Source organism: Crocuta crocuta, unplaced genomic scaffold (assembly GCF_008692635.1).
Source record: "Crocuta crocuta isolate KB4526 unplaced genomic scaffold, BGI_CrCroc_1.0 scaffold384, whole genome shotgun sequence".
Taxonomy (NCBI): Eukaryota; Metazoa; Chordata; class Mammalia; order Carnivora; family Hyaenidae; genus Crocuta; species Crocuta crocuta.
In genome coordinates this window covers 2805162-2827982 of record NW_027532182.1, presented here as the reverse complement: position 1 = coordinate 2827982, position 22821 = coordinate 2805162, and the positions used below count along the sequence as shown (strand labels likewise).

General features: G+C 37.4%; 1 long non-coding RNA gene across 3 annotated transcripts in view; it reads right to left on the bottom strand.

The window, feature by feature from the left end:
- The window catches only part of LOC144242532 (uncharacterized), a 209614-nt gene that overhangs the window by 79826 nt on the left and 106967 nt on the right, over window positions 1–22821 (bottom strand). For all 3 annotated transcript variants that reach the window (XR_013338373.1, XR_013338372.1, XR_013338374.1), the window contains exon 3: window positions 2132–2206. This is a non-coding gene — a long non-coding RNA (uncharacterized LOC144242532). The remainder of the gene's footprint in view (window positions 1–2131; window positions 2207–22821) is intronic.

Sequence of the window (22821 nt, the reverse complement as noted above, 5' to 3'; positions counted from 1 at the left end):
CTACATATAGGACTTCTAGTTGACTCAGTCTCTCTAATCACAAATAAAACCTAGTCCTTGGGGTGGAGGCCAAAAAGCAGGAAAACATGGACAAAGTTGGCAGGGTTTTTGCTTTTCCTAAATACAAACCCCTTGGTTTGCCAAATAGGATCAGTCAAGAGTTTAGCAATGTAGTTAACATCTGGCAGAAAATAATGACATCTAAATCACTTCAAACACATCTATATCTCACCCATCCTTTTAGGGATAATTTAGTTGTGTTGTCAGTTGCTCATTTCACTAAAAGCGAGAAGAAAATTTTACATTAATAAGAAGCTTTGTAATGATGAGAATTAAGATTCTTTAAGTTGCACAGATAAACTGATGTTCTGCAGTTAATGTAAAATTTCCTGTTTTTTTTTTTTTCTGTTTCTGGAACACAAGAGTATTCCAGGGAATACAAGAGTTCACAAGCAATAATGCCTTTCTTCTAATTAATATGATGGATAATTGATTATGAGTTATCCTATAAGATGGAGCCATAGTATTATGTAAAAAGTGATCCAGAAAGCTAATGATCTCCTAATACCAGGTCATTCAGATATCCCTGTAGTCTGATATAATATAGGGAAATCACAGAATAATAGTATTTAGCGGCTGGTTATGACCTCAGCAATCATCTGGTCTAATTACCTAAAGGAACAAATGAGAAAAAAACTATGACCCAAAATGTTAAGTGACCAGGTCATGGTCATGAATCTAATTAGCACCAAAGATTGAAATTGAACTTGATTCTCCTAATAATACATCCAGTTTCCTCTCCACTGCGCCTGCTGGCAATTCTCTAGAGGCCAGAATATGTCAGAATTTATCTGTACATTCAACATATATTTGGATGGGATAAGATAGCCATTGTAACGTAAGTACAAAAAGAATGGAACAAAGTTATTAATACATAGTATAATTTCAACAAAAAAAGAAATGTAAAATGATAATAGTCATCAACTATAGATTAGAGGGTTAGAGATGTTTTACTATCTTCTTTGTAATTTTCTATATTTTCTATAATTTATAATTATAACATAATAACATTAATAATACACATAAACTATGTCTAATTATTATTATATGCATAATCAATGTCTAATTATTAAATATCCAAGGAGATTATATTATTATATAACACAAACAGGATACCATGCCATATGCTATTGTATACTATAAAATATATGTTATTATAAGATAGATATTATATATAATTTATTAAAATATACCTTTATACTCATAGGAAATTGGTATCAGTGTTTCCCAAAACATTATTTCTTTAATAAAAATCTGTTAGGACAATCCTCATAACAAGAGCTCGATGGAGAAGAAATTAGTTTCGAAATACTACAGCTTTGGAAATGGAAATCCTCTACCTCTAAGGAATGATTCACAATTTACACTGACATCTGAAGAGTTTTGAGACCTACAGTTTTGAGCAAAGAAAGCAACTTACCTTTGTTTAAGCCAGCACTTCCCCACCTTATTTGAACACAGCACTGTTAGGAGGCACATGCTGAGTAAGACTGCACGGAACACACTCGGAAAAATCTCAAATCTCTTGGAAATTGTAGATCAACCACTCATGGGAAGGTCAATCATTTAAGGCTCTTAACTGAGCATTGCTTACAAATATCTTTATGGTACATTTATAAAATGAATTGTAGGTTTGAAATGTATATATAATTGGACCTATATCTAAAAGATTCCTTTTTTAAACTGTGAGTCTAATGAAATAGGCAATAAGAAGGTGATTTCTGTGAGTTACTAATGCAAGTTTTCACATGTTTTGCTCATTGATTTTAATGTTCAAGGTGATAAATTTTAATTTTGCTTCTGCCCCAAGGCTTTCTTACAGAAGATCAATAATATTACAATTAAGAACATCAATTGAAGTAAGGCCAGAGCTATGTCACTTTCTTTATCTTGGTCCAGACTCTTGTGCTTAAAATGGGATTAGTTCCATGACTTTATCTTCACACTCAGGGCATCAAACCAGCATGCTGACTTCAGAAATCCATACACATAACCTGAAACATACTTGAATATGCATATCCTTTCCATTTCTCTTCCTTCTTAAAACTCATCCTATATTTAAACTACTTACACTTGAATATTTCCATTTGCTTCCACTGCATGTGTTTCTTAGCTTCTTTGTGCCTCAGCTTTTTCATTTTTTCATCTATAAAACAGGAAGGAGAATGACATTGACCATCAGATTTATTCACAAATTAAATAAGACACTATATGATATGTGCTTAGAACAATGCCTGACACACAATATCTTATCACAGGTATTAATGTGAAATGGGATATAATTTTTTTCTCTCCCTCTGTTCCTATTATTGGAAATACCGTCTTCCCTCAGTTATACAAGAAAACTATAGCATCACCTTATCATCTTTGCTTTCTCTTTTACTTTTATCTTCTCAACTCTACAAACTATACACACATATTCTCCAAAATTTACTTTCACACACACACACATGCCACAAAACACACATATTATACAATCCATTTAGAAGTCTTTTTGGTTCTTCCTTTGAAATCACTGTTAAATCTATCCCTTTTGGCCCATCTTGTATTCTCATTATGATTTCAGGACTCTTTCTCTTATATCGGAACTAGTATAATAGCAGAACGCTTCATCTCTGTACTTGAAAATTATTTCTTCCCCAACCTGTCCTGTAAATAATATGCTCTAAAATTTCATTTTACTTAAGTCAGTTCTCAGCTTGCAAATTATCACTAACTTCCTTTTTCTTACAGGATTGATATCTAAACTTGAAAGACAATTCCAGGCATTCTATAGCTAGGTCACACATTCTCTTCCACACTCCCCAAATGAAGTCTCCATTCCAAATTTCATTTATGTGTGTCACTGGTGTGAAATAATCAGATACCTCTTCTCTGTATTTCCAAACAAGACTGACTGATCTTAAAGACTCAGCCCAAATCATATTTCTTTATAAATACTCCCTGAATACTTGGATGTAAACTTTTTACCATCTTCTGAACCTCCTGCAATTCCTTAAAATGACTTCTTTAAGATATGTTACATGTTTGGGGAAAGTTACATCCTATTTTGAGTGTATATAATGAATCTCCTCATGTTTTGGCAGCAGGGGTTGGGGAAGACAGATGCATACCTAGATTGAGCATCTGCTCCAGTAAGAACAAAGCACTGTCCCTTCCATGATGGAAGACATAATCAATCTGCCACCAGTTAGCTGATTGATCTACCCAGGGAATGGTGCCATCCTGGGGACTTGGGGTTGGGTTAGTATTTCTTGATGGAAAATAGAGTACTTAGCAATGGCCGTAACCACTTATTTGGGTAGGTGGAAGTCTATGTTGCTGAGCCCATGCATAACCTCTAACCCAGCCACAATGGCCACTTTATACGTGAGTCCATTAAATAATGTCAGGAGTCAGAAAAGAGAGGTATTCATAGAATAGGCCATCCTACCCACTAGCTTCATAACATTATCCTTTACTGAGTGACTTTACTGAGGTCACTCATTGGTGAACATACACATAGGATATAAATACTTCAAATATCCTCACATATTTTGCCTGATCAGAAAGGTGTCCTCATATACCACATTCCATTCCCTTGCAAGGAATTGGCTTACATGATTGTGGGGACTAGATAAGCAAGTTTGAAATCCACAGGGCAGGCCACCAGGAAGGTGAGGCTGGAATTGTCAGGCAGGGGCAGAAGCTGTTATCCACAAGTGGACTTTCTTCTTTTTCAAAGAAGTCTCAACTATATTTCTAAGGTTGACCAACTAATTGTATAAGTCCCATCTAGTTTATCTAGGATAGCCTCCCTTACTCAATTTCAACTGATCATGGACTTTAGTCACTTTAGCAAAACACTTTCACAGCAACACCTAAACTGGTATTTATATTTTATTGAATAATGGGGAACTATAACATAGCCAAGTCAATGCATCAAAAGACCATCATAATGAAGTTGACATATACTGATGTAGTAAGACTGAGGGATAAACTGAAGAGAAAAGATTCAGAAATTTGTTTCTAGACATGCTAAGTTTGGCATGTCTATTAAAAACCTAAGTGAATATATTAAGAAGATTGTTAGGTGTACAGGTCTTGATTTGAGGAGCTAAGGAAATACATTTGAGAACTATCAGCTATTGAAAACCAGAGACTAATGAATCACTGAGGGAGTAAGCCCTGGGGTACATTAGTACTAAAAGGTTTGAGACATGAATGTTAAACCAGCAAAGAAGAGTAAAAAGGAAAAACCCTTTCAATCAAATGCAGGAAAATGCAGCATCTTGGAATCCAAGTGGAGAGAGTAGTTCAAGAAGGAATACCTAGCTGTATCAAAAACTGCATATTGTTCAGGCAAACTGAAGAATAAAATTTGGACATTGAATTCAAATGCTATGTGGTGACCTTGCAAAAGCTAAGGTAAAGGACATGAAGGGATTAGACCTAATGGACTCATGATAAATGGTCTCAGCATGGCTATGAATGTTAGGGCATTGGCAGTAGGCTGGAAAGAAGGAGGCTGAGATCTGGGCTCCTTCACTTTTGCTAACGCTCAAGCAGAGAGTGTATCATCTTATCAGCAACACATAGAGGTTGAAGGTGCCTTTCAGATTCCAATGGAAGCCTGGAGGCCAGGAAAAAACAAGGTGATTTATACTTGATATCCTTTAAAGTGCTAAATGACCTGCATATATTTCTAATAGGAAAACAATATTCACTCGTAATTATTGATTAATTATTCAACAGAACCATTAGTTTTAATAATTCCATTTTCTATTTTAAAACAATTGCAGAAATTCTTGGGTATTACCACATCAGACATCAATAACTAAGTATGTTGTAGAATGCCTCTGAAATAATTTTCTTTTTTATTAAAAAAAACCACTAACTGCAAGAAAAATTCTGTATTCACAAATGAAAATGGTTCTTTGAACTCTGTTATCATCTAGCTTAATACAATGTTTCAAGATAACAAACTCATCCAAGGCCTGGAGCACAGAATTGAATAGAAATACAAGATAGAGGTGTGTGTGTGTGTGTGTGTGTGTGTGTGTGTGTGTGTGTGTGTGTGTGTGTGTGTGTAGTTGCAAGCACTGTCTCTACTCTTGCCTCTTCTTTAGAATCAGGAGTGTTAATTCAAGCACAGATGATTTAAACTATTAAAGCCCTTGAAATAATTTGGAGAGAATATATGTCCTGAATTTTCTTTAAGGCATTAGGCCTTAATGTCCCATAAGAACTTAAATTATTTTTTTTATTTTTTGAAAATAAATTTCTGCAAATAAACTGCCTATTTAATACAATTTAGAAAAGTAATTAGAAAGTCTCAGAAAAATTTTTTTATTGAGCTGAAGGATGACTTATACCCTATTTTGACCAGTATGTGGTTATCAGCTGAGCCAGCCACCACTAACAGAAACCTGGGTCTGCTTTCTACCTGCCTAAAATGATACAGGACATATCTGAAGCACCAACAATGCCATCACAATCTCCAAATAGTAGTTCCAAAAACTGAAACCCAGTTTAAATATTAGTCAGGTTAGTGACACAGAGTGAGACATCTCACTTTCTTGCTCTCTGGCTCATGTGCACATGAGGACAATGGTGCCCCAGCAGGCACAGGCACATACACACATAGAAGTGTTAATACACCTGTTGGGCTTCCCTACTAGCCTAGGAAGGAGCATGAACTGTCAGGCTGATGTCCCCTCACCCCTTCTCTAGGTTAAATCTCATGATTAATCATTATCTTCACTCTCTGCATGCACCTTCAACTCCTTTGCCCATCTCATATCAACATCAATTCTTGGCAAAGCCACGACCAAAGTTAATCCCCGCCTGCTCCCCAGCTGCACTCCCACAGCTAAGAGAGGCTGTAGAACAGAGACTGGTGAAGCATTCCACCACACAGTCTTGTTTCGCTTCCATTTAATGGCAGTGAACCTCAATAGGGCCTTCGATGCTGACAATTGCTAATTGCACTATTTTCCTTTAGTCCAACCATTCTCTCTCTTATTTAATACATTCGTCTCTCTCCTTAAACCCTCAACCTCTTTTCCAATCTCTTTTCCAGCTGATCACTTTGCCTGCCATTTGACTGGAAACTAAAGAGAGCAGTCAGAACATATCCGCATAGTCCAACCACTGCGTTTACCTACCTACCACCAACCCTCCCCGTCTATGCCCTCTGTCACTCAATCACATTGCTCCAGCGATTTTCCTGCTCTCTCCTTATCATCAAGTTTTCAGTCTATTGGATTGTTCCCCATCCACATCCAAACCAGCTGTAATTTTTCCCGCCTTAAGTTTTTCTGTTCCTCACAAGATACTGCACGATGTCATAGCAACACTTCAGGGAGTGCTGAAGGAAATATGTCCTTGACACTTGAAGGGCAATATCTATACTTGCTTTTCCAATTATTACTCTCCCGTCCACTCTTAAAACTATTTCACTGCAGCTTTCACCCCACCACTATACTGAAACGGCTGTCAGGATGCCCAGCATTTGACACAGTCAATCACTCCTTCTTCCTTGATGTACATTCTTCAGTTGCTTCTAGAATATCAGAATATACTCTTCTAGATAATTCCTCTTTTTTCATTCTTGGTCTCTTTTTCTTGTCCTTCCTCTTGTCCTCACACTTTTGATGTTGGAGTGCCCCAGTGTTTAGTCTTTAGACTTCTGCCCTTCTCTATTTCCCTTTCTTGATCTTGGCTTGCAATCCTTGGTGTCATTCTTGGTGCCTCAGTTTACCTTAGTGTACAAATCAGAAATCTCTTGGCCTTATTTTAATTTTTATTTATTTTGAGAAAGACAGAGAGACAGCACAAGCAGAGGAGGGGCAGAGAGAGAGGGGAACAGAGGATCTGAAGTGGTACCCATGCTAACAGCAGAGAGCCCAACATGGGGCTCAAACCCACGAAACATGAAACCATGAGATCATGACCTAAGCCAAAGTCAGACACTTAACCGACTGAGCCACCCAAGGCGCCCTTTTTGGCTCTACTTTAAAAATATATACAGAATCTGACTGCGTCCACGACCTCCACTTGCTATTTTCACTGATTTCATCATTATTATTTTTTACCGGGATCATTGTCCCAGAGTCCTAACTTGTACTGTACTTTATACCTTTCTCCCTAGAGTCTGTTCTCAACACAGCCGCCCAAAGACTCCCATTTAAACAGTGATCCAATAAGGTCTTTTCTTGGATTAAAATTCTTTCACGGGTCCTGACCTCACTCACATTAAAGTCAGTACAATGTCCTAAAGTCTATTTGTGCCTTAACTCTACACTTACCCTCTAGTACTTTTTGCCTTCACTCATCCCATTCCAGCCTGGCTTTTTCTCAGTCACACCAAAAATGTTCTTGCCTGCCTGCCCCTTGGCACTGTGTGTCCCTGTGCCTGACCCATTCTACTCCAGATACTAGACTGCTAACTTTTCACATCGCCTTCCTGATCACTCCTTTCTCTGGACAGTCTGTACCTGCATATGATTCATTATACGGTCTGTGTGCCTTCTCTTTGAGACTGAGAGTCCCTCCGGGATCTGTACCCTATTCCTTTCTGTACCTCAGCACAGCGCCTGGCCAGCCCCCATGTGCATTCAGTTAATATTTGTCATCTCAAATTTCTTAAGAAGGAAATTTCTTTTCAGAAACTTTATAGGTACAGGAAAGAAAGTTGGCAAAAGTTCATAAGGCCGGAGTAAAGGATAACAATCCTGTATCCCTGTTATTTAAAAAGGTCGGCATTTTGGCATCTATTCTTCCCATTGTTTTTCCATGCAAATGGTGTATGTTTGTTTCAAAGACTTGTTATTTAGTTAAATGCATACTCAACAGCACACTTCCAAAGCCTGACCCTTAGCCCTATTGTAATGATCCAGAATGTGGATCTTTACTATTGTTTGAAATGGATATATTGCATTTCCTCAAGTGAAAGAGAATGTTTCTCCATTATGGTTGAATGTTTAGATAATTCCCATCTTTTTAAATAGATGTTAAAGGGCTCCACTCAAGCTATTCCATAGAGATAGGCAAACTTCTTGACCATGATGTGCTAAACTAAGGAGTTGCCAAATTTTCCAGTTAATTTAATAAATGACACTACCCCAGTCTCACAGTATGAAAATATGGATTTAATTCAACACCGAATGATCCACCGGAGAGGGTGTCCCCTTCTCCCAAACAAATGGAAGTTTTAGTTCAAGACTACAGAGGCTGTTTTCAATAAAAAGTTCCACATTTCTTTTATAAATTTCCATTGCCATCCAAAAATATCTGATGTTTGCAAAGGCACAGGATGCTTTACATGTTAAGAAAATTACTTCCAAGAGCCTTTTTCCCCCTTCTACCAGGTCTTTCTATGCCAGGAGGAGTAAGTGACTTGTGACCTTTACTTCTTGACACAAGGGTCATATTCATAACTGATTCAGACTCTTGGGGGTAGCTGTTAACTGAAGTTCCTGCAGAAATACTGCTGACACACCTCAGTGCCCGAGGTTGTTGCATCTACAGGCCTGGAAGAGGAATGAGCTCAGTGCAATTTTTTTCTTCTTTGTTACCCTTGTGTTCTATCCTATCACTTCTGCAACAGGAAGTTCAATTTGAAGTGCAAATTCAATATTGTATTATGGTACTTTTGCTTAATTTAACATTTCTACAGAAATATGTATTAAAATTTGAATGTGAGATTTTTCTTAACACTTCTAAAAATAATTGATCAAATTAGCAGGTAATAATTAAGATATATTACTAAAGTGAACATACACAGATTGGTTTTTCTACTAAACTGTCAGGTTGTATCCATGAGGGAAACAGTTGTTCTGTTTCCTATAAATGAGACATAAGTGATTTTTTATCCTCACATTCAGGGCAACCAAGAAGACCACGGGGTATATACATACAATGGAACATTACTTAGCCATTTAAAAAAGGAAATCTTGCCATTTGCAACAACACAGATAAAATTTGAGGGCATTATGCCTGGAGTTGCAAGAAGGGTAATTTAATTTTAAAGACTTTTGCCATAATATTCAAAACAACTACAAAACTGAAGACATTAGGCAATGATGGTTTTGCTTTATTTCCAAGTGACTTATCTTTATTTTCCTTTTTATGCGACTATATATAATAGTAACCGCTATCACTTATTTAAAACTTTCTATATGCCTAATACCATGATAAGCGCTTTAAACATTAATTTATATAACTCAACAGCAAAACAAAACAAAAAAGTATCTGATTGAAAAATGCGCAGAGGATGGGGTGCTGGGGTGGCTCAGTCGGATAAGCGTCCGGCTTTGGCTCAGGTCATAATCTCAGGGTTTGCAGGTTCAAGCCCCGAATCAGGCTCTGTGCTGATGGCTAGCTCAGAGCCTAGAGCCTGTCTTCGGATTCTGTGTCTCCCTCTCTCTCTCTGACCCTCCTCTGCTCATGCTGTCTCTGTCTCTCTCTCAGAAATAAATAAAACATTAAGAAAAGAAAGAAAAATGTGCAGAGGATCTGAATAGACATTTTTCAAAAAAAGATATACAAATAGCCAACAAGTACATGAAGAAGTGTGCAACATAAGGGAAAAAGTGCTCACTAACCATCAGTAAAGTCCAAATCAAAATCATAATCAGATATCTCCTCAAAGCTGCTAGGAAGACTTCTATCAAAAAGACAAGAAATAACAAGTGTTGGTGGGGATGTGGAGAAAAGTGTACCCCATTCACTGTTAGTAGGAATGTAAACTGGCGCAGCCACTCTAGAAAATGGTATGGAGGTTCCTCAAAAAAATTAAAAGTAGAACTACCATATGATCCAGCAATTTGTCTTCTGGATATTTATCTGATGGAAATAAAAAACGCTAACTTGAAAAGACATATGCATCCCCATGTTCATGGGCAGAATTGTTTACAACAATCAAGGCACAGAAACAACCTAAGTGTCTATGAATAGGTGAATGGACAAAGACCATGGGGCATATACAAACAATGGAACATTACTTAGCCATTAAAGAAAGGAAATTTGCCATTTGCAACAACACAGATGAAACTTGAGGGCATTATACTAACTGAAATGAGTCAGAAAGAGAAAGACAATACTGTATGATCTTATTTCTATGTGCAATCTAAAAAACAAACAAACAAAAACAAACAAACTCATAGAGAGAACACATTGATGGCTGCCAGAGGTGGTAGGTGGGGGAGTTGGCAAAATGGGTGAAGGAGATCCAAAGGTACAAATTTCCAGTTATAAGCGACTATACATATGATTATATATATTTTAGTTAGATGACTATAGCTAATAATACTGCATCACATATTTGAAAGTCGCTATTAGAGTAGATCTCAAAAGTTCTTACCACAAGAAAAAAAAAACTGTAATTGTGTGTGGCAGTGGATATCAGCTAGATTTATCGTGGTGATCATTTTGACATATATACAAATACTGAATCATTGTGTTGTATACCTGAAACTAATATGTCAACTATATTTCAATAAAAATTAGACAATTTAATTTTCCTAATAACACTGCGAGGTAGATCGTATTTTACCCATTCTACAGATCAAAAAATAAAGATCAAGAATTTAACCTACTCCAAATCACACTGATAAAAATGCACATGGAACTATTATTCAAATGTGAGCTGTGTAAGTAACCACAGTGCTCTTCCCTTCGCTTCTATCTCCATGTCATTCTCTCATTTGATCCCTTTGTACTTTATGTTAATATATCTCTTAATAACACATTGTAACTTTTGCTTCCCTTGTATACTTACTTCTCCTTCTAGTTCCCTAAACTGACCATAAAAGAGATGAAAAATGTATTAGTTATACTTTTTTTACTGGGTTTTATGTTTTATATTCTAAGTTTTAAGTCTGTGATTAGCAATACTATTAGAACTATTAGAACTCAAAACAACATGGCTTCCTCCAACACTCCGTTCTGACCAGAAGGCTAGAGAGGACAAGGAGGAGAACAATGCCCTTATCCTAAATGGGATAAGGCTCCACTAACTAGTTCTTTGTTGAAGAATACACTCTGGGATTAGTTTGAAAAGATTACTCTTCCCCTTTCCTTGTCAGGGCTGTGAAGGGCTCTTTCTCAGATTCAAAGGTTCATGAAAGTGTGCCCTTTACTAACCATGGTGGCCCTCAGGAGCTTCTCATAATTATGCTGGTCGACATTCAGCAGTTTATCAAAACTATCATATACATATTTCTGTTTATGGCTCTAGCAACTTCTGCTCCAGGAAACCAGATCACAGCTGTGACTCTCTGGATTCAGTGGCTGCTTTAGATACTTTTGGGTAGTGGTATGCTCTGCAACCTCACTTCTCTAGGGGGTCTGCAAAAGTTGTTGATTTTCAGTTTGTCCAGCTTTTTATTGTAGGAAGGATGACAGCAATTACTTCTGATTTCTTTTATGTTGGAACTAAAACCAAAGTTCTTCACTTAAATTTTTAAAAAGTATTTTAAAAATTGTACTCAACTGAACTTTTTCAATTGAGGCAATGATTTAAAAAAAAAAAAAAGTGTTTCCTTATTTTGAGACAGAGACACACACAGAGAAAAAGCACATGAGTGGGACAAAGCCGGGGGGTGGGGGTGGTGGCAGAGAATCCCAAGCAGGCCCCATGCTGTCAGTGTAGAGCCTGATACGGGAACTGTGAGATCATGACCTGAACCAAAATCAAGAGTCAGATGCTCAACCAACTGAGTGACCCAGGTGCCTCAAATCTCTCATATATATTCTTGTGGTCTTATGTTGTTCCGATGGTAGAGGCATTTAGATTTATTTTATTGGAAACCATACCACTGGTCTCTCTTAGTGACCCTCTAGGTGACATCCAAAATATGCCATTCCACCAACAATCCATTTAGATATATTTATTCTTTTCACTGATGATGAAAAATCGCTGATTATTATAATCAAATGGGGCTATGTGCTAATTTCCTGATTCCTTATAGATAACTTCTGTTCAAGAATGTAAGTTAGGAAAACTGTAGTCTGTACTAAATTCTGATCAACAATGAGGAGTTAACTGGAAAGTCAAAGTTACGGGAATTTTGCAGGAAAGTTTTTAAGGTCAGGATAGAGAAGGCTCTAAAGAAATAGCTGTGTATATGGAATTAGAAAAACATTTGAAAGGTTTAGAGGAGTGGACCAGATTACCTGACATGATATCCAGGATGTGGCTGATGGCTAAACAGAACTGAGATGCTCTAAAAGGCAAATAACCAATTTAGAAAATTGCCATCATGATTGTGAAAGGCACTGGCATCGTTATCTGAAAAACATTTAAGAAACAGAGGTTTCATTGCCTTGAGAAGAGAAACTTAGGCAATAGAAGAGGTATCTTCAAGTATTAAAGGATGGCTATGTAAGAGAGAGGATTTAATATGAGTCCAAGTGGTAGCAATAGGACAAATAGTTAGAAATTACAGGAAAGGTGAAGAGCATCTTAATAATCACAAAAGTTCTAAGATAGAATGGGCTATCTCTGGATTTAGTGAATGCTTCATCATAAGAGACTTCAAAGTCAAGGTAAGTAATAATGTTTTCCTTATTTTGGAGTCACTTTAAATCCTTCCCGAAAAAAGTAAGGCAAAGTACTGTACCAATAAATATAATTTTGTCTTGATGTCCTGAATTGCTAGAACATTGCCTTGAACATGGTGGCTCAGCATCCACTGAACCAATTCAGTTAATAGACAATCACTTGGGGAAGGGAAGCAAAGTTGCAGAGGGGATTCAAGCTTTGGAAGGATGGCTGGACTGAGGAACTCCAAGTCCCTCTAACTAAAGGATTCCATGATTGTGTCTATTTATGTGAGTATTCCTTAGTAATAAAACAACAGTGGCCACTCAGTATTTCTGTCTAACAGTTTTAGACTTATCAAAGGTCTTTTACATACAGGTACTGCTTTACTCCCAGACTCTCTAAGGCACAAAAGAGGAGAGAGAGCTGAGATCAGACCACGTGGATGTTTTGTCATTATTTCACTGGATAAACAGCACATGCAGGGTGTGGACCAGGATTTGATTCAATGGATATTCAACTTCTTTTTATCAGATAAAATAATTCCAGCTTCATTAGCCCTTTGTCAAGGGTCCCAATTTTAAATCTTTCCTACAGCTACCTTAAGGAGCACAATTAGTCAACCGTGGAGAGTAGAAATAATACTTTTAAGACTTTTCATATCAATTACACTGATTATCGATTTTGGTGGATGATAATCTTATCATGTGGTTACATAATTTGCATGCACATGACATTCTGAATAATTAAAATAGTTGCTAAAACTAATATATGTAGAACTGTTAAAATTTGTTGCAATTGTTATAGTGAGGGAAGTTCAGCAGGAATTAAAATTCTAAATAGATTTTTAACATTTTCAATATCTAGATGGCAGCATATATATATATACATCTATCTATCTCTATAGATAATCGATATCATCTATATATAAATTAATATACACTATGTAGATGTATCTATACCTATATATGGAGAGAGATACAGATAGTCTCAGATACCTTAAATCAGAGAGACAAAAAACATCAAGGTAAAGTCCAACATAGGTTACGTTAATCTGTCATTTTACTGACATGAGAAGCATGGACAATGCTAAGACATGGTTATTTACAAGAGACTATACTTATAATCTACCACCTCTCCATATTTGTATTCCTTGCATAAATATTTTGGCTCTGGCATGGGACTTTGAAGCCCCTTTGAGGAGCCATGAAAAGCAAAATGCTTCCATTCCTCACCATAATTCTTACTGTAATTTGTTCAGAGATACATTGCAGATACTACTTGAGCATAATTACTTGGCTCTAAAACTGTTTCCAGATAAACTTGGTTGTAAACACGTGAGAATAGAAAATAACAATTCTTTGCATAGAAGAGGTCTTTGAAGTCCAAGACCGTCCCCTGATTTGAAATGTCCATGAATCAACCACCTCAAATCCAAATTTACCTTTCCTTCCCATGCTGAATGTAGTCTTTCGCAAGGAAGAAATTTTAAGTTTGCATTTTATCTTTGTCTGCTAATCAGGTTAAGGTGACCTAAGTGTCTGCCATTGTATACAATGTCCTTTCTAGCCTTTGGTTTTCATCTCTGTAAAAAGTCTGCTATTTGAAGTTCCTATGGGTGGTTGGAAGTGTGGACTCAGACACACAGACCACAGAGGTTCTAAGTGAGTAAACTCTGATTGCTTCATAAAATACAGGCTCAGTAGCAGGAAACACAAATCTAGCTTTGTGGCAAGATAACACTGATGCTGCTTAACTTTGGAACTCGTGACATAATTTAATACAGTAATGAGAAATGTCAGAATTTTTTTAAAGTCAATTATGCATGGGAAAGAAAAAAAAACTTTTAAATGTAGACAGTTGTTTATTATACACTCCTTTTGGTTAAATCCAAAGTACAGATTGGCCTAAAGAACATAGAGTATGACTTTGGGGCCATAATATTGTATTTGATAGATTTGATTAATAAATTCTACTTAAAAGCAGACTCAGAAGAGCCTACCTTGAGAAGTGCCCCATCAGATGAACAAAAAAAAACTTTTACAAAGGGTCTTCACAGATTTAAACTCACTGGTGAAGATTTTGATTAGATTCACCCAAAGCACTGCTTTAATCCTGACTTTTTTTTTTTTTTTTTGGCTAATAAAACAAAAATCTTTTTTGTGCTCAAAGGCATAGATCAAATCCCAAGGATTAAGATTTAAATGAGTGAGCAATCAAAGCGGGAGTTCTGACAGAGGTTTAAGATGGTAAAGGAGTTGGACACAGTAACACTTATATAGACTGAATATGAGCTTTTAAAAATATTCATACTTGATTTTCCTCCAAACTAATAATGGTTCTGACTTATAAAGCTATAAAAATCTCTGTGTGAATGAAGTGATCACTTGGACACCAAGCCACACACTCAAATTTCAGTGTATAAACAAATGTCAACTTCACTCTTGGGTTACTTTCACTCACTTTATTGCAAGTATGTTTTGCAGGATACAAGAAAACGTCTATAACCTGACATGTACCATGCATTGGTATTAGATAACTGAATTCCATGGCTAATGTAAAACTCATTGACTAAGACAGTTGAGTTTTGGTTTTATATATATGTATATATACACACACACTAAACACTGATTAGTGTTTAAAAAAATTAGCCTATGGGGTGTCTGGGTGGCTCAGTAGATTAAGCATGTAACTTTTGATTTCACCTCAGGTCATGATCTCACAGTCCATGAGTTCTAGCCCCGAGTCAGGCTCTACACTGAGAGCACACAGACTACTTAAGATTCCATCTCCCAATCTCTCTGCCCCTTCTCCCCATGTTTCTCTTAAAATAAATAAAATAAAAAATAAACTTAAAAAATTAGCTTATTTTCCAGCCTTAGGAGAAGAATATAATATTGATGATGATGATGATAATGATGATGGTGACAAGCCTAATTATTTTTAGACATCATGTCACCCTTACTCTTTGTGATCCAGAAATGTAATTTTGGATGTATAAAATATAGAATTTTTTTTTGTTTTAACTAAGATATTCCCCTAGGTATCCTTTGTAAATCAAATTTCCTATATCAGTTTGTTTTCTTGCAATATTCCAAAGTAGAATTTAGTAATTTAAAAGTTCTGGTTAGTTGGCTTCCAATTAGTAAAAGGTCTACTATATGATCCCTTAAAACTGATAAAGATATAATAAATCAGTAACATAAACAAAGTAATTGGGAAATTTATCAGAGATAGTTTTATTTCAAATGACCTAAAGCTAACCTTGAGTTGAATCCTTCTGTAGCTATCACGATATGAATTTAGATCAGGTACAAAGTAAACCCTGAAAGTTTTATTCCACTGTTGCTAGGTTTTAAAAACTGAGGAGGGAGTATGGAATAAAAATCAAATATCTGATACTTCTATGAAAGGTGGTATGCATAAAAGTCAAACAAATTTTAGTAAAGGGGGGACAATTCCAGAATACACAAGACAATAGAGATCTAAAATGTTATTTTATATTGCCAGTGATGTTAGATTGAAGTCAGGATAGATGAGAAGGCTGAGGCTGGATGCTTTGTATAGTTTTCTGACAAAAGTAACATGGCCACCCTAACACAATGTGTGTCAGGAAGCAGGCAAGGGGAGCAGGAAGCAATGTATCTGAAGTGGGTCTCTTCCTAGCTCGCTCCTCACCTTTATTCAGCAACTTGAACAGCTCCTTGGGGTTTTCTGGAGGAAAATCACATCTCTCCCCATTTCAATCCATATGGAGCTAGCTGTCCACTAGGTTGCGCCAATTACAGCATCACAGTTTGCGCTGAAGGCAACGAAATGGCCAAGGGTAACTAACTGTGTACCATGAGCCTGTGATTACGGAAGAATTTTCAGGCACTTCTTTTCCTCCAGTATTTGTGGAGTCGAGTTTAGTAATGCATCATTTGGGCAACAATCTGTCTGATTTTTCTGGTTTTCCCTAGCATGCTGCTAGAAGAGAAATTCTAAAATCAGGAATGTTGGCCTGGAGAAAGTAGGTTCTTTCCTGATGCTCTGAGTAGAGGTTCAGACCAACCTAGGAGTGTTGGTGTTTAGTTTGCCCTTCCCTTCATCCTGGGTGATCGGGTCCACTGAGAGGGAATAAGAAACAGGTAGTTAACAAGCACAGCAAAGAAATCTAGCAAAGGACTAATGACATCTTCGGAAGTGTTTACTAGAGGAGCCACAGAAAGGTGTCCCCTGTGTTAGCACTGTGCTTGAGGTGTTGACCAATAAAGCATCACATGAAAAAAATTTTTAAAAAAGATATGTATGGAAAGGAAGCAACAAAACTGACATTTATCCTGAACCCCAACTGTCTACATACAGAATCCAAACACGTGAATTATTAAACTAGTAAGAAAAGTCTGTAAGATTGCTGAATATAAATTCAGCACACAAAATTCAACAGCAATCCAATACATCAACAATTAGAAATGTGTAACTTCATTTTTTAAAATATTTTTAACATCTATTTTTTGAGAGAGAGACGGGGTCTGAGTGGGGCAAGTGCAGAAAGAGAGAGAGAGAAGGAGACACAGAATCTGAGCTGTCAGCTCAGGGTCTGATGTAGGATTCAAACTCATGGACTGTGAGATCATGACCTGAACCAAAGTCTGATACTTAACCAACTGAGCCACCCAGGCACCCCAGAAATGTGGAATTTTAAAATGTCATTCACTGTAATGATGAAAACTATAAAGCACATGGCATCTAGCAAAAGATAAGTTAAGACCTTTGCAAAAAAAATTATATATTGTTAAAAGGCATAAAATAAGATCTAAATAACTAGAGAGACAAGTCATATATAGAGAGACTGGAAAATGCAAAGCCATGAGGATATATTGATTCTTGACAAATTAGTCTATAAATTCAAAAGAATTACGATCACAATGCCTAAATAGTCCCTCACGACACTGGCAAAGGGATTTGAAAATATTCATGGCAAACTAGATGATCAATTACAGCCAAAACACTCCTAAAGAAGATCAATGTGGGTAGCTCGCCTTCTCAGCTATCAGGAGTTATTACGGAGCTATAATAATGATGTCATTGCTCTGGGGACTAGACATGAACTAACAGAATAAAGAAACAGAAGAGGGAACATGTAAGACATGGTGCAGGAACAAATGATTATTCATGTGTACAAAAAGAATGTTGTGTTCCCTATCTTTTATCATATACCAAAATAAAGTCCACATCAGTTAAGAACCTACAACTGAAATGCAACTTATTTCAACTTTTAGCAGAAAATGAAGATCTAGAGTAGAAATATATCTCTTTAATCAAGAAAGATTATTTAAAAATTATAATCCTTAAGAAAAAACAAGTAAATTTGTCTACTTTAGAATTCAAAAATATCTCTCTAAGGCATCATAAAACCATTAAAACTCAAGTAGGTAGGGAGAAGGAAGACATTTACAATGCTAATTATCATAAGCAAATCATGACTATATATGCTAAAAATTCTTAATATTCTGTGACAGGAATAGATGAGTAAATTAATAAAAATGAAAGCTAAACTCGCCCAAGTATGAAAAGATGTTCAGGGCACCTGGGGGGGGGGCTCAGTCAGTTAAGCATCTGACTCTTGGTTTCAGCTCAGGTCATGGTCTCGCAGTTTGTGAGTCTGAGCCCCTCATCAGCTCTGCACTCAGAGTGTGGAGCCTGCTTGGGATTCTCTCTCTCCTCTCTCTCTCTGCCCTTGTCCTGTAAGCTCTCTCTCTGTCAAAGTAAATAATCTGAAAAAATTATTATTTTCTTTAGCATGGCCATCAGCACAGGAGTTCTGACCTGTTGCATTTCAACCCAGGCCAGTCCATCTCTCCTGAGGCAGCCTAACCTCCCGAGGCAACACTCCCGAGAGGTCACAATAATGATGCAGAACTTAGTGCAGATCCCTCATCAGTGCAGCCCTCCCAGCCCAAAACCCCTGGGCTCAAGCAATCCTCCTGCGTCAGCCTCCCAAGTAGCTGGGACTGTGGGCAGGTAGCATCTGGAAAAAGGCAGTTATGGAGACAGTTAAAAGATCAGGGGTTCCTAAGGGCTGAGGTGAAGAGAAGGAACAGAGAGGATTTTAAGGGTAGTGAAAATACTCGGTATGACACTATAATGATGGATGTATGCCATTACACATTTGTCCAAACCCAGAGAATGGACAACTAAAGTGAACCCTAATGTAAATCATGAAGTTTAGGTGATACGGATGTGTCAATACAGGTTCACTGATTGTAACACACGTACAATTCTGGTGGGAGAGGTTGATAATGGGGGAGGCTATGCACGTAGGGGAGGAAGCTATACGTGGGAAATAGGGACCTTTCTCTCAACTTTACCATGAACCTAAAACTGCTCAAAAATCACCTTAAAAAAATCAAAGATAAAGAACATGGTGGGGTGCCTGGGTGGCTCAGTCAGTTAAGTGTCTGACTTTGGCTCAGGTCATGATCTCATGGTCTGTGAGTTCCAGCCCCATGTCGGGCTCTGTGCTGACAGCTCAAAGCCTGGAGCCTGCTTTCAGATTCTGTATCTCCCTCTCTCTCTGTGCTTCCCCCACTTGCACTCTGTCTCTCTCTCTCAAAAAAAAAAAAAAACAAAACAAAACTATATATATATATATATCTCAATAAAAAATTAAAAGAAGAATGTAGTACTAAACTAATAGGATATTAGATTTCATTATAAACTACTAGAAACATGTCCTAAATGCCTAAATATATGTTATTATCAGGTACATTAATGAATCTTTCAAAACTGGAATACCTTGTGCTTAATATTTTTAAAGAAAACTTTAAACATTCTTTAAAAACATGATACTAGTTCACACCAATTACGCTGACAAAAGTTAATAAGTCTGTTAACAACAGCGTTGAGAAAGGTGATGGGAAGGAAGAATTCACCCATCTCTGATGCGAGAACCCTTTGGAAAGTAATTAGGAAACATCCAATAAACTTGAAGAATGCAGTGTGTGGCCTAGCACTCCCACTGCTAGAAATTTACCCTAAAGAAACATTCACACATTTTCAGAAGTAGACACTTACAACAAACAATAACTACAGAGCTGTTTGTGGGAAAAGTGAAGAAATGGCCACACCACAAGTGAGCACCATCGAACACGTGAGTAACCAGCAAGGAGAAAATAAATATTGGGTGGGCAAATAACAATGCATAACACAAAACATGTTCACAAGAGTTCTTTTATATATTTGTGTGTTTTTAATTTTATTGAAATGATCTCATTCTGAATGGCCTTTCTGCTCATTATATTTATAAGATTTGTCTACGTTTACACATGAAAATGTAACTCATCTCATTTCATTGTTGGTATTATTCCACAAAGTGACTGCAACGGATGTTGACTTCTATTAGCGATGCACTGTTTTGTAACTTAAAAATCATGGAATTAGAAAACACTTGAAAGGTAATAATCATCACACCACCACCATCACAATCACCCCCACCAGCTGCCATTTATGAAGCCTTTACTACATGCCTGCCATTGTGCAAAGCATTCTAATTAGGTCATTTCATTTCATCCTCACCACCCTACTACACACTACTTATCAATCTGGCTTCACAGGTGACAATGTGAGTCTTAGAGCATTAAAACGCCTGACGTGACAAAGGTTCCACATTTAGCACATTAAAAAGTCCAAGCTTGGGGCGCCTGGGTGGCTCAATTGGTTGAGCGTCCAACTTCGGCTCAGGTCATGATCTCCCGGTTCGCAGGTTGGAGCCCCACTTCAGGCTCTGTGCTGACAGCTCAGAGCCTGGAGCCTGCTTCAGATTCTGTGTGTGTGTCTCTCTCTGCCCCTCCCCTGCTCATACTCTGTCTCTCTGTGTCTCTCAAAAATAAGTAAACATTAAAAAAATATTTTACAGAGCCCAGGCTCAAACAGTCCTAGCATCACAAAACCTGCACTGCTAACTACCATCTGAGGAGTGCGTTTCCCTGCTTAATTAAGAACAGGATATTTTCTATCAGCTTTAGGTTATTTTTAAAGATCTCCAGGAAATGGCAATCTCAAAGATAAACAAAATCTATATTTTAGAACCAACATGATTCTTATATGGTGACGATTCATTAACTCCCCTTTCCTACTATTCTTCTCAGCATATTTGAGATGATCTGTTATGCTGAACAGGCAACTTTTGCACTTCCCCATTTTATCTCACCCCTGGCAGGCACTATTAATGTAAGTTGGTAGAGAGAAGTTTGATTTAAATCGCATCTAACTGCTGATCCTGATTTCTGTAGATTGCATGTTAAGAATCTATGCTGGCAAACAAAACCTTTAAAGGGCTTCCCATCATCAGGTGTGAAAGAGGTTTCGCTCGCTTCTTGGAGCTTCTGTCATAATCTGTTTCCTGCTTTCTATTAGAGAGGGTATCTTTGGGACTGCATCTATTTTCAAGTGATTTCCTCAGTTGAGGTGGATGGCTGCTAGGGGCCATGCTAAACTCTACCACGGTGGCATTCAGTTTCCAGCTTACCTAATCTGATTCTGGCTACCCTGAATTTAGAATTTAGAAGAGAGAGTCACAGAGCCTGGGAGGTCTTAGCAGTCGAGCCACTGTAATTGAAACAATCTAGGAAGAAGGCCCACAGATTCACACCACCAAGGTCAAAGACCCCATCTGGTTGCAGTGCTTTCTCAGGCTTTGAGTCATTTCCCCACCCCCACTTATTTAATCTATGTGAAACAATCACTACTCTTTTTCCATCTCTCACCTGTCTTCCAAAATACCAGACAACTATTAAAAACATTTTCATAGACATTGTCTTTTTTTAAGTGTATTTGATTATTTTGAGAGAGAGAGAGAGAGAGAGAGAGGGAGTGCAAGCAAGGAATGGGAAGAGAGAGAGGGAGAGAGAGAATCCTAAGTGGCTCTACGCTGTCAGCACAGAGCCGAATGTAGGGCTTGATGTCACAAACCGTGAGATTATGACCTGAGCTGAGATGAAGACTGATGCTTAACCTAACCGACTGAGCCACCTAGGTGCCCCTCATATACACTATCTTAAAGGAGGTTGGAATGATGGCTGGGATTTGCCCCATTATATAGAAGAGATCACTGAGGTTGGAGAGATACCTTCTTCACAGGGCAGAAGCAGTAATCAGGTTAAACATTCACTATGGACAATCTGCAGCCAGAATGTCTGCTGTTCTTACAGACAGTCAGGCTCAGCTCTCTCTGGAATGATGGGTGATCTGCCAGCAACGCTTTAGCAAAGATTTATGTTTCAGGGGCACTTGCCTTTGGACCCTTAAATGATTCTTCTACCAAATGTCAAGACACCTTGCTTTAACAATAAATGTTTAGTAGTTAACAGATTTTGTTATAATTACATAGCCTTCTCCCCTTCTCCTCTCACTTTTCTCCATATCAAGGGTGAAGCCTCATCCTTCCTGGTAAACCCTTTCTGCCAAGACTAGTATTTACCTTGGAAAACCATATTGGGTACAGGAGAGAGAACAGATCTCCCTGAAAACACTTGCTACCCCAGGAACCCTCCAGCCATATGCTTCAGAAGGGATAGCAGGGTCAGTATCAATTAGTCCTCTAGTAAAAGGTTCTAGACACCTAGAAGGATACAAATGTCAAAAGAGCAAAATGCTTTTTCCTTTTGTCCAATTCTATGCTCTGAGCCCCTAGAATATTATCCAGCAGATAACAGATGTCGATAAATATTAAGTGACCAAATAAGTGAATTCTAAGCATTGCTGAATCAAACAAAAACAGGACAAAACTTGCAAGAGGAAGAGAACACTTGTTCTGATACTAACAGAATATTTCTATTATTTTAAGCAAGTAATTAACCTCATTGAACCCCAACAGACAAATGGAAAAATTCCACCTAATTGACAGGGACATTGTAAGGACTGAATAAAATCTGGGACTGTGCATAGCATATGTTTGATAAATATGTGTTGAATGAATGTTGAATGAATGTATGCACGTATATGCCAATCATCCTTTATTAGCTCAATTTATTAAGCAGCACCAAAAAATTATTTCATAATAATAAGGATGCAGAATAGAAATCTGACCTTAATTGCAAGTGTCTATGGACAGAGCTCTTCACTATGTCCCAGTGTCTTTCACAATAAAATGCAAAGTCCTGAGGCTTTCATGATCTGGTTCTTATATTCCCTGACTGATGCCCCATACTATACTGACCTGAACCAAACTACTTATAGTTACCCAAAGCATA